An 11,244-nucleotide genomic window follows, 5' to 3' on the forward strand; every position below is an offset into this window, starting at 1 on the left:
TATTGAATCTTTCCATGTAGCTGCGGCAGTTTTTCCGGTCTCCCTGTTTGATCCCTAGCAGGCTGGGAGCATGTTTGGCTTTGTCCTTTTGTATGGAGAATCTGGCTAGGAATATTTTGGCGAGGTCGTCGAAGCTTGTGATTGATCTCGGGGGCAAGCTATCAAACCACTTTATTGCCGTTTTGGTTAGGGTGGTCGGGAAGGCCTTGCAACGAGTTGCGTCCGAGGCATCTGTGAGGTGATGACTTGGGTCGGACGTGCCATCATATGGGGTCATGTCGGGAGCTTTAAAGTCTTTTGGGACTTTAACTTTCATGATTTCCTACGTGAACGGGTCTTGGTCCTTGTGGGGGCTAGTTTCGTGGTTGGATCAAGTGGTTTTAGCTTTCAGGTCGGCTTCGAGTTTGAGGAGTTTTTCTTCGAGTTCCCGACGCTGTCTTGTTCGACTTCTTGTTCGAGCTGTTTGAGGCGATCCTGTTGTTCACGGATGGCATCTAAAATTTCTGCGCTCTGGGGTTGCTTGTCTCCCTTGGAGTGGTTTGCCTCCTTTGGAGACGGTGGGGGTGGCATCCGTGTTTTTTGTCGGTGTACCGTCTTCTAGTCCAGAGGTGTGGTCGTTGTGAGGAGAGTTGTTTACCATGATGATGGGATGACTTCCAGGTTTCCCGGCAACGACGCCAATATTCCAAGGGATACCTGAAACTGGGAGGTCAATCTCGAATGAGATCTTCTGGTTTGATGAAGGCTGCCGCGTCTGACTTGTTGGAGCAGAATGTGCTGCTGGTTCTCGATTCACCGGGTGGTGGTGGTACCTGCAAGAGACTCCGATGCTTAAGTCAGTACGGGCTTTAAGCAGGTTTTTATAGAATTGGAGTATGAGTTATACCTGGGTGCTCAAGCGTTTTTATAGTAGTGTTGAACGACCTCCCTTGAGAAAAGTTTGTTTATCTTATCTTATCTTTTGTGGGTGAGATTGTATCTTGGGCCAACTATCCTTTCAATAGGCGGTGGTTCTTTCATTCTGGGCCTTGTTGGGCCTCTGTGGTGATATTCCGAGCTCTTTGTGAAAAGTTTGTTGGACTGGGCCAACCTTTAAAGAGGTCAGTCTTTTGTCTTCGTGCAGCCCGGACCCTTATAACTTGGTCCAGGGTGATGAGCGGATAATTTATACGCTTTTTGGCATTGTTTTTAGGTAGTTTTTAGTAAGTTTAAGCTACTTTTAGGGATGTTTTCATTAGTTTTTATGTTAAATTCACATTTCTGGACTTTACTATGAGTTTGTGTGTTTTTCTGTGATTTCAGGTAAATTCTGGCTGAAATTGAGGGATTTGAGCAAAACTCTGAAAAAGGCTGACAAAAGGACTGCTGATGTTGTTGGAATCTGACCTCCCTGCACTCGAAATGGATTTTCTGGAGCTACAGAACTCCAATTGGCGCGCTCTCAACGGCGTTGGAAAGTAGACATCCAGGGCTTTCCAGCAATATATAATAGTTTATACTTTATTCGGAATTTGATGACGTAACTTGGCGTTGAACGCCAAGTTCATGCTGCTGTCTCGAGTTAAACGCCAGAAAAACGTCATGATCCGGAGTTGAACGCCCAAAACACGTCATAACTCGGAGTTCAACTCCAAGAGGAGCCTCAGCTCGTGGATTGATCAAGCTCAGCCCAAGCATACACCAAGTGGGCCCCGGAAGTGGATTTATGCATCAATTACTTACTCATGTAAACCCTAGGAGTTAGTTTATTATAAATAGGATGAATTACTAATGTATTAGATATCTTTGGTCTCAGTTTTGTTTTATTCTTCATCCTAAGAGGCTATTGATCACGTTTTAGGGGGCTGGCCATTTGGCCATGCCTGAACCTTTCACTTATGTATTTTCAACGGTGGAGTTTCTGCACACCATAGATTAAGGGTGTGGAGCTCTGCTGTACCTCAAGTATTAATGCAATTCTATTTTCTTTTATTCAAATCTCTCTTATTCTTATTCCAAGATATTCATTCGCACCCAAGAACATGATGAATGTGATGATTATATGACCCTCATTATCATTCTCACTTATGAACGCGCGTGATTGACAACCACCTTCGTTCTACATGCAACCGAGCTTGAATGTGTATCTCTTAGATTCCCCAACAGAATCTTCGTGGTATAAGCTAGATAGATGGCGGCATTTATGAGGATCCGGAAAGTCTCACCTTGTCTGTGGTATTCCGAGTAGGATCCTGGGAATCCGGAAAGTCTAACCTTGTCTGTGGTATTCCGAGTAGGATTCCGGTAATGAATGACTGTGACGTGCTTCAGACTTGCAAGTGCTGGGCGTGATGACAAACGCAAAAGAATCAAGGATTCTATTCCAGTAGGCGCGGGAACCAACCAGTGATTAGCCGTGCTGTGACAGAGCGCGTGAGCGTAGTTTTCACTGCGAGGATGGGATGTAGCCTTCGGCCAGGTGATGCCTCCAGACGATTAGCCATGCGAGTGACAGCCGCAGAGGACCATTTTCCCGAGAGGATTGAAAGTAGCCATCGTCGAACGGTGAACCCCTATACACAGCTTGCCATGGAAAGGAGTAAGAAGGATTGAGTTGAAGCAGTAGGAGAGCAGGCGTCCTTGGGCCATACAGTATCTCCATATGCTTATCTGAAATTCCCACCAATGAATCTGCATAAGTATTCTATCCCTTTTATTATTTCTTCTTATTATTAATTTTCGAAACCATAAATAAATTTAATCTGCCTGACTAAGATTTACAAGGTGGCCATAGCTTGCTTCATACCAACAATCTCTGTGGGATCGACCCTTACTCGCGTAAGGTTTATTACTTGGACGACCCAGTACACTTGCTGGTTAGTTGAACGGAGTTGTGAATTCAACCAGTGCCATAATAATGATTTCATACAAATAGTTAGAACATGGATCACAATTTCGTCCACCAAGTTTTTGGCGCCGTTGCCGGGGATTGTTCGAGTATGGACAACTGACGGTTCATCTTGTTGCTCAGATTAGGTAATTTTCTTTTCAAAAAGTTTTCTAAAATCTTTCAAAAATATTTTTTTTATTATTTTCGTTTTTTTAATATAATTTTCGAAAAAAAAATAAAAAAATACAAAAAAAATCATAAAATCATAAAAAACCAAAAATATTTTGTGTTTCTTGTTTGAGTCTTGAGTCAATTTTTAAGTTTGGTGTCAATTGCATGCTTTAAAAATTTTTCTTGCATTTTTCGAAAATTCCATGCATTCATAGTGTTCTTCATGATCTTCAAGTTGTTCTTAATAAGTCTTCTTGTTTGATCTTGATGTTTTCTTATTTTGTGTTGTTTGTTGTTTTTCATATGCATTTTTCGTTTGTTAGAGTCCATGCATTAAAGATTTCTAAGTTTGGTGTCTTGTGGTGGACGAAATTTTGATCCATGTTCTAACTATTTTGAGATGAAGGCTTCTTATGGCACTGGTTGAATTCACAACTCCGTTCAACTAACCAGCAAGTGTACTGGGTCGTTGACAAACCCCGTTTTGACGGTTTATCTTGTATTGATTTTAGGGGATTTTATAACCTTTTACCCACATTTATCCATTGAAATAGCATGGTTTTATAACTTCTCCTTTAATTGTGCTTAAGAGTGAAAACATGCTTTTTAGGTCTTAAAATAGCTAAATCTAATTCTCCTTGATTCCATTAGATGCCTTGATATGTTTGTTAAGTGATTTAAGGTTTAGGAGGCAAAGATTGGATCAAGGGAATGAAGAAAGAAGCATGAAAAGTTGGAGAACTCATGAAGAAATGAAAGAACCGGAAAGCTGTCAAGCCGACCTCTTCGCACTTAAACGACCATAACTTGAGCTACAGAGGTCCAAATGATGCGGTTCCAGTTGGGTTAGAAAGCTAACATCCGGGGCTTCGAAACGATATAAGATTTTCCATAGTTGCATCGCGCATAGGGGCGCGCACGCGCACGGTACGCGGACGCGCCGATGGTGGCACATGACCCACTTAATGCAACACGTGGCCAGTGATTTTAGAAGCCTTGTGGGCCCAATCCAACTCATTTCTGATGCTATTTAACCCAAAGAGTGAAGAGGGAAACACATGTTAGTTACCATTAGTTTAGTTTAGTAGTTAGAAGTAGTTTCTAGAGAGAGAAGCTCTCACTTCTCTCTAGGATTAGGATTAGGATTAGGTTTAGTTCTTAGATCTAGATTTAGATTCATCTTCTTCTACTTCTATCTTCTCAATTCCTTGTAGTTACATTCATTCTTCTCCTATTCTTTTGGTGTAATCTCTTTTATGTTGTTCTTATATTTTGTTGTAGATCTAGTATTGTTCCTTCTACTTTCTTTCAATTCAATTCAAGGTAATTCATAATAATTGTGTTTCTTTTGATTGTTGTTGTTATTTTCTTTCAATAATTGTTGTTAGATTCTCTTCTTGTTGTCAATTTGCTTTGCTTTCCTTTTGTGCCTTCCAAGTGTTTGATGAAATGCTTGGTTGGATTTTAGTATAGGTTTTGTTCCTCTTGGCCTAGGTAGAGTAATTAGTGACTCTTGAGTTATCTAATTCTTTTGTTGGTTGATAATTAGAAGTTGCTAATTGATTTGAATGCCTCTAAAGCTAGTCTTTCCTTTAGGAGTTGATTAGGACTTGAGGAATCAAATTGATTCATCCACTTGATTTTCCTCCATGGTTAGAGGTTAACTAAGTGGGAGCAATACACAATTCTCATCACAATTGAGAAGGATAACCAGGATAGGACTTCTAGTTCTCATATCTTGCCAAGAGCTTTGTTAGTTGCTAGTTTATTTCCTTTGCCATTTATAATTCTTGTCTATAATCTCAAAAACCCCAAAATAACTCACAACCAATAACAAGACACTTTATTGTAAATCCTAGGGAGAACGACCCGAGGTCCAATACTTTGGTTTATAAATTTTAGGGGTTTGTACTTGTGACAAACAAATTTTTGTATGAAAGGATTAGTGATTGGTTTAGAAACTATACTTGCAACGAGAATTCATTTGTGAAATTCTAAACCGTCAAAAATCCATTCGTCAGTCGTCCAAGTAATAAACCTTACGTGAGTAAGGGTCGATCCCACAGAGATTGTTGGTATGAAGCAAGCTATGGTCACCTTGTAAATCTCAGTTAGGCAGATATAAATTGGTTTATGGTTTTGGAAATTAATAATAAGAAAATAGATGATATATAATAAAAGGGATAGAATACTTATGCAGATTCATTGGTGGGAATTTCAGATAAGCGCATGGAGATGCTGTATGGCCCAAGGACGCTTGCTCTCCTATTGCTTCAACTCAATCCTTCTTACTCCTTTCCATGGCAAGCTGTGTATAGGGGTTCACCGTTCGACGATGGCTACTTTTAATCCTCTCGGGAAAATGGTCCTCTGCGGCTGTCACTCGCATGGCTAATCGTCTGGAGGCATCACCTGGCCGAAGGCTACATCCCATCCTCGCAGTGAAAACTACGCTCACGCGCTCTGTCACAGCACGGCTAATCACTGGTTGGTTCCCGCGCCTACTGGAATAGAATCCCTTGATTCTTTTGCGTTTGTCATCACGCCCAGCACTTGCAAGTCTGAAGCACGTCACAGTCATTCATTACCGGAATCCTACTCGGAATACCACAGACAAGGTTAGACTTTCCGGACTCCCAGGATCCTACTCGGAATACCACAGACAAGGTGAGACTTTTCGGATCCTCATAAATGCCGCCATCTATCTAGCTTATACCACGAAGATTCTGTTGGGGAATCTAAGAGATACACATTCAAGCTCGATTGCATGTAGAACGGAAGTGGTTGTCAATCACGTGCGTTCATACGTGAGAATGATAATGAGGGTTATCTAATCATCACATTCATCATGTTCTTGGGTGCGAATGAATATCTTGGAATAGGAATAAGAGAGATTTGAATAAAAGAAAATAGAATTGCATTGAAACTTGAGGTACAGCAGAGCTCCACACCCTTAATCTATGGTGTGCAGAAACTCCACCGTTGAAAATACATAAGAAAAAGGTTCAGGCATGGCCGAATGGCCAGCCCCCCTAAAACGTGATCAATAGCCTCTTAGGATGAAGAATAAAACAAAACTGAGACCAAAGATGTCTAATACAGTAGTAAATCATCCTATTTATAATAAACTAGCTCCTAGGGTTTACATGAGTAAGTAATTGATGCATAAATCCACTTCCGGGGCCCACTTGGTGTATGATTGGGCTGAGCTTGATCAATCCACGAGTTGAGGCTTCTCTTGGAGTTGAACTCCGAGTTATGACGTGTTTTGGGCGTTCAACTCCGGATCATGACGTTTTTCTGGCGTTTAACTCCAGACAACAGCATGAACTTGGCGTTCAACGCCAAGTTACGTCGTCAATTTCCGAATAAAGTATGGACTATTATATATTGCTGGAAAGCCCTGGATGTCTACTTTCCAACGCCGTTGAGAGCGCGCCAATTGGAGTTCTGTAGCTCCAGAAAATCCATTTTGAGTGCAGGGAGGTCAGATTCCAACAGCATCAGCAGTCCTTTTGTCAGCCTTTTTCAGAGTTTTGCTCAAATCCCTCAATTTCAGTCAGAATTTACCTAAAATCACAGAAAAACACACAAACTCATAGTAAAGTCCAGAAATGTGAATTTAACATAAAAACTAATGAAAACATCCCTAAAAGTAGCTTGATCTTATTAAAAACTACCTAAAAACAATGCCAAAAAGCGTATAAATTATCCGCTCATCATCTTGCATGTTTTCTTTGCATCAAAAATTTTTCAAAAATATATTCTTGATGTTCATCATGATCTTCAAAGTGTTCTTGGTGTTCATCTTGACATTCATATTATTCTTGCATGCATCATGTGTTTTGATCCAAAATTTTCATGTTTTGGGTCATTTTTATGTTTTTCTCTCTCATCATTAAAAATTCAAAAAATTCAAAAAAATATCTTTTCCTTATTTCCCTCCAAATTTTCGAAATTTTGGGTTGACTTGGTCAAAAAATTTTTAAAAATTAGTTGTTTCTTACAAGTCAAAGTCAAAATTTCAATTTTAAAAATCTTATCTTTTTTAAATCTTTTTCAAAAATCATATCTTTTTCATTTTTCTATCTTTCAAAAAAATTTCAAAAACATTTTTTAAATTATTTTCAAAATCTTTTCCTTATCTTTACATCATAATTTTCGAAAATTCACTAATAATTAATGTGATTGGTTCAAAAATTTGAAGTTTGTTACTTTCTTGTTAAGAAAGGTTCAATCTTTAAGTTCTAGAATCTTATCTTGTAGTTTCTTGTTAGTGAAGTAAATAATTTCAAAAAAATTTTGAATTAAATCTTTTTATCTTTTATTTGATCTTTTTCAAAAATTTTATCTTTTTCAAAATTTGATTTCAAAAATATCTTATCTAACTCACTATCTTCATATCTTTTTCAATTTTGATTTCAAATCTTTTTCAATCAACTAACTAACTTTTTGTTTGTTTCTTATCTTTTTCAAAACCACCTAACTACTTTTCCCTCTCTAATTTTCGAAAATATCTCACCCCTTTTTCAAACATTCTTTTTAATTAATTAATTGTTTCATGTTTTAATTTTAATTACATTTTATCTCTAATTTTCGAAAATCACTAACCCTTTTTCAAAAATTATTTTCGAAATCTCTCTCCTCTTTTCTTCTTCTATTTAATTATTTAATTACTAACACTTCTCTTCACCTCTCTTCATTCAAAAATCCGAGTCCATCCTTCTTCATTCTTCTATCCCCTTCTTCTTCTACTAACATAAAGGAATCTCTATACAGTGACATAGAAGATTCCTTTTTCTTTTCTTGTTTTCTTCTCTTTCATATGAGCAGGAACAAGGATAAAGGCACTCTTGTTGAAATTGATCCAGAACCTGAAAAGACTCTTAAGAGAAAATTAAGAGAAGCTAAATTAAATTATTCTAAAGGTAACCTTTCAGAAACATTAGAACAAGAGAAGAAGATGGCAGCCGAAAATAATAATAATGCAAGGAGAATGCTTGGTGACTTCACAAAGCCAACGTCCAAGTTTGATGGAAGAAGCATCTCCATTCCTGCCATTGGAGCCAATAACTTTGAGCTTAAGCCTCAACTAGTTGCTTTAATGCAACAAAACTGTAAGTTTTATGGACTTCCATCTGAAGATCCTTATCAGTTTTTAACTGAGTTCTTGCAGATCTGTGAGACTGTAAAGACGAATGGAGTTGATCCTGAAGTCTACAGACTCATGCTTTTCCCTTTTGCTATAAGAGACAGAGCTAGAATATGGTTGGATTCACAACCCAAGGATAGCCTGGACTCATGGAATAAGCTGGTCACTGCCTTCTTGGATAAATTCTTTCCTCCTCAAAAGCTGAGCAAGCTGAGAGTGGATGTTCAAACCTTCAAACAAAAAGATGGTGAATCACTCTATGAAGCTTGGGAAAGATACAAGCAGCTAACCAAAAGATGTCCATCTAACATGTTTTCAGAATGGACCATATTAGATATATTCTATTACGGTCTCTCTGAATTTTCGAAAATGTCATTGGACCATTCTGCAGGTGGATCTATTCACCTGAAGAAAACGCCTGAAGAGGCTCAAGAACTCATTGACATGGTTGCAAATAACCAGTTCATGTACACTTCTGAGAGGAATTCTATGAATAATGGGATACCTCAAAAGAAAGAAGTTCTTGAAATTGATACTCTGAATGCCATATTGGCTCAGAACAAGGTGTTGACTCAACAAGTCAACATGATCTCTCAAAATCTGAATGGATGGCAACATGCATCCAACAGTACTAGAGAGGCGGCTTCTGAAGAAGCTTATGATCCTGAGAACCCTGCCATGGCAGAGGTTAATTACATGGGTGAACCTTATGGAAACACCTATAACTCATCATGGAGAAATCATCCAAATTTCTCATGGAAGGATCAACAAAAGCCTCAACAAGGCTTTAACAATGGTGGACGCAACAGGCTGGGCAATAGCAAGCCATATCCATCATCTTCTCAGCAACAGACAGAGAATTCTGAACAAAACACTTCTAATTTAGCCAATGTAGTCTCTGATCTGTCAAAAGCCACTTTCAGTTTCATGAGTGAAACAAGATCCTCCATCAGAAATCTGGAGGCACAAGTGGGCCAGCTGAGTAAGAAAGTCATTGAAACTCCTCCCAGTATTCTCCCAAGCAATACAGAAGAGAATCCAAAAGGAGAGTGCAAAGCCATTGACATAGTCAATATGGCCGAATGCACAAGGGAGGAGGAGGACGAAAATCCTAGTGAGGAAGACCTCCTAGAACGTCCCTCAAGCAAGAAGGAGTTTCCTATTAAGGATCCAAAGGAATCTGAGGCTCATACAGAGACCATAGAGATTCCATTGAATCTCCTTCTGCCATTCATGAGCTCTGAAGACTATTCATCCTCTGATGAGGATGAAGATGTGACTGGAGAGCAAGTTGCTCAATACATAGGAGCTATCATGAAGCTGAATGCCAAGTTATTTGGTAATGAGACTTGGGAAAGTGAACCTCCCTTGCTCATTAATGAACTGGATACTTGGATTCAGAAAATTCTACCTCAAAAGAAACAAGATCCTGGCAAGTTCTTAATACCCTGTACCATAAGCACCATGATCTTTGAAAAGGCTCTGTGTGATCTAGGGTCAGGGATAAATCTAATGCCACTCTCTGTAATGGAGAAGCTGGGGATCATAGAGGTACAACCTGCCTTGTTCTCATTACAACTGGCAGACAAGTCATTGAGACAAGCTTATGGAATAGTAGAGGATGTGTTAGTAAAGGTTGAAGGCCTTTACATCCCTGCTGATTTCATAATCTTAGACACTAGGAAGGAAGGGGATGATTGCATCATCCTTGGAAGACCTTTCCAAGCCACCGCAGGAGCTGTGATAGATGTCAACAGAGGCGAATTAGTCCTTTAATTGAATGGGGAATACCTTGTGTTTAAGGCACATGGCCATCCCTCTGTGACAGAAGAGAGTAAGCATGAAGAGCTTCTCTCATTTCAGGGTCAAGAAGAGCCTTCACATTCAAACTCTAAGTTTGGTGTTGTGAGGCCACAACCAAACTCTAAGTTTGGTGTTAAGATCCCATATCCAAACTCTAAGTTTGGTGTGGACAACTATACAACATTGACCTGATCACCTTGTGGCTCCATGAGAGCCACTGTCAAGCTATTGACATTAAAGAAGCGCTTGTTGGGAGGCAACCCAATTTTATTTATCTAATTTCTATTTTATACTATTTTATTGTTATTTTGTGTTTTATTAGGTACATGATCATGAGGAGTCACGAAAAAATCATAAAAATTAAAAACAGAATCAAAAACAGCAGAAGAAAAAAATTTTCACCCTGGAGGACGCACAGGCTGGCGTTCAACGCCAGTAAGGTGCATCTGGCTGGCGTTCAACGCCAGTAAGGTGCATCTGGCTGGCGTTCAACGCCAGAACAGAGCACCATTCTGGCGCTGAACGCCAGAAACAAGCAACATTCTGGCGCTGAACGCCTGGAATGTGCCCAGAGAGGAAAAACTGGCGCTGAACGCCAGTAACAAGCATGAAACTGGCGTTCAACGCCAGAAACATGCTTTACATGGGCGTTGAACGCCCAGAACGTGCACCAATGGGCGTTTAAACGCCAGAATGATGCACGAAGGCGTTTTACATGCCTATTTGGTGCAGGGATGGAATTCCTTGACACCTCAGGATCTGTGGACCCCACAGGATCACCTCAGGATCTGTGGACCCCACAAGATCCCCACCTAACATATTCCCACCTTACCTTTTAATCCTAATCACACTCTCCTAATCCAAATTCACTCTTCCCCATGTCACACTTCCCAACACCTTTCACCAATCACCTCAATTCCTCTTCCCAATTACCCCATTCACCACTCACATCCATCCACTCTTCCCCATAAACCCCACCTACCTTCAAAAATTCAAACCAATTTCCCTCCCATTCCCACCCAAATGGCCGAACATACCTCCTCCCTCTCCCTATAAATACCCTTCCCTTCTACTTCATTTTCACACAATACAAACCCCTTCTTCTTCACCTAAGCCGAACCTACCCCTTTCCCTCTCTACCATATTTTCTTCTTCTTCTTCTTCTCTTCTTTCTTTTATTGCTCGAGGGCGAGCAATATTTTAAGTTTGGTGTGGTAAAAGCATAAGCTTTTTTTTGTTTTTCCATTAC

The sequence above is a fragment of the Arachis stenosperma genome, chromosome 4, assembly GCF_014773155.1.
Source record: "Arachis stenosperma cultivar V10309 chromosome 4, arast.V10309.gnm1.PFL2, whole genome shotgun sequence".
NCBI lineage: Eukaryota > Viridiplantae > Streptophyta > Magnoliopsida > Fabales > Fabaceae > Arachis > Arachis stenosperma.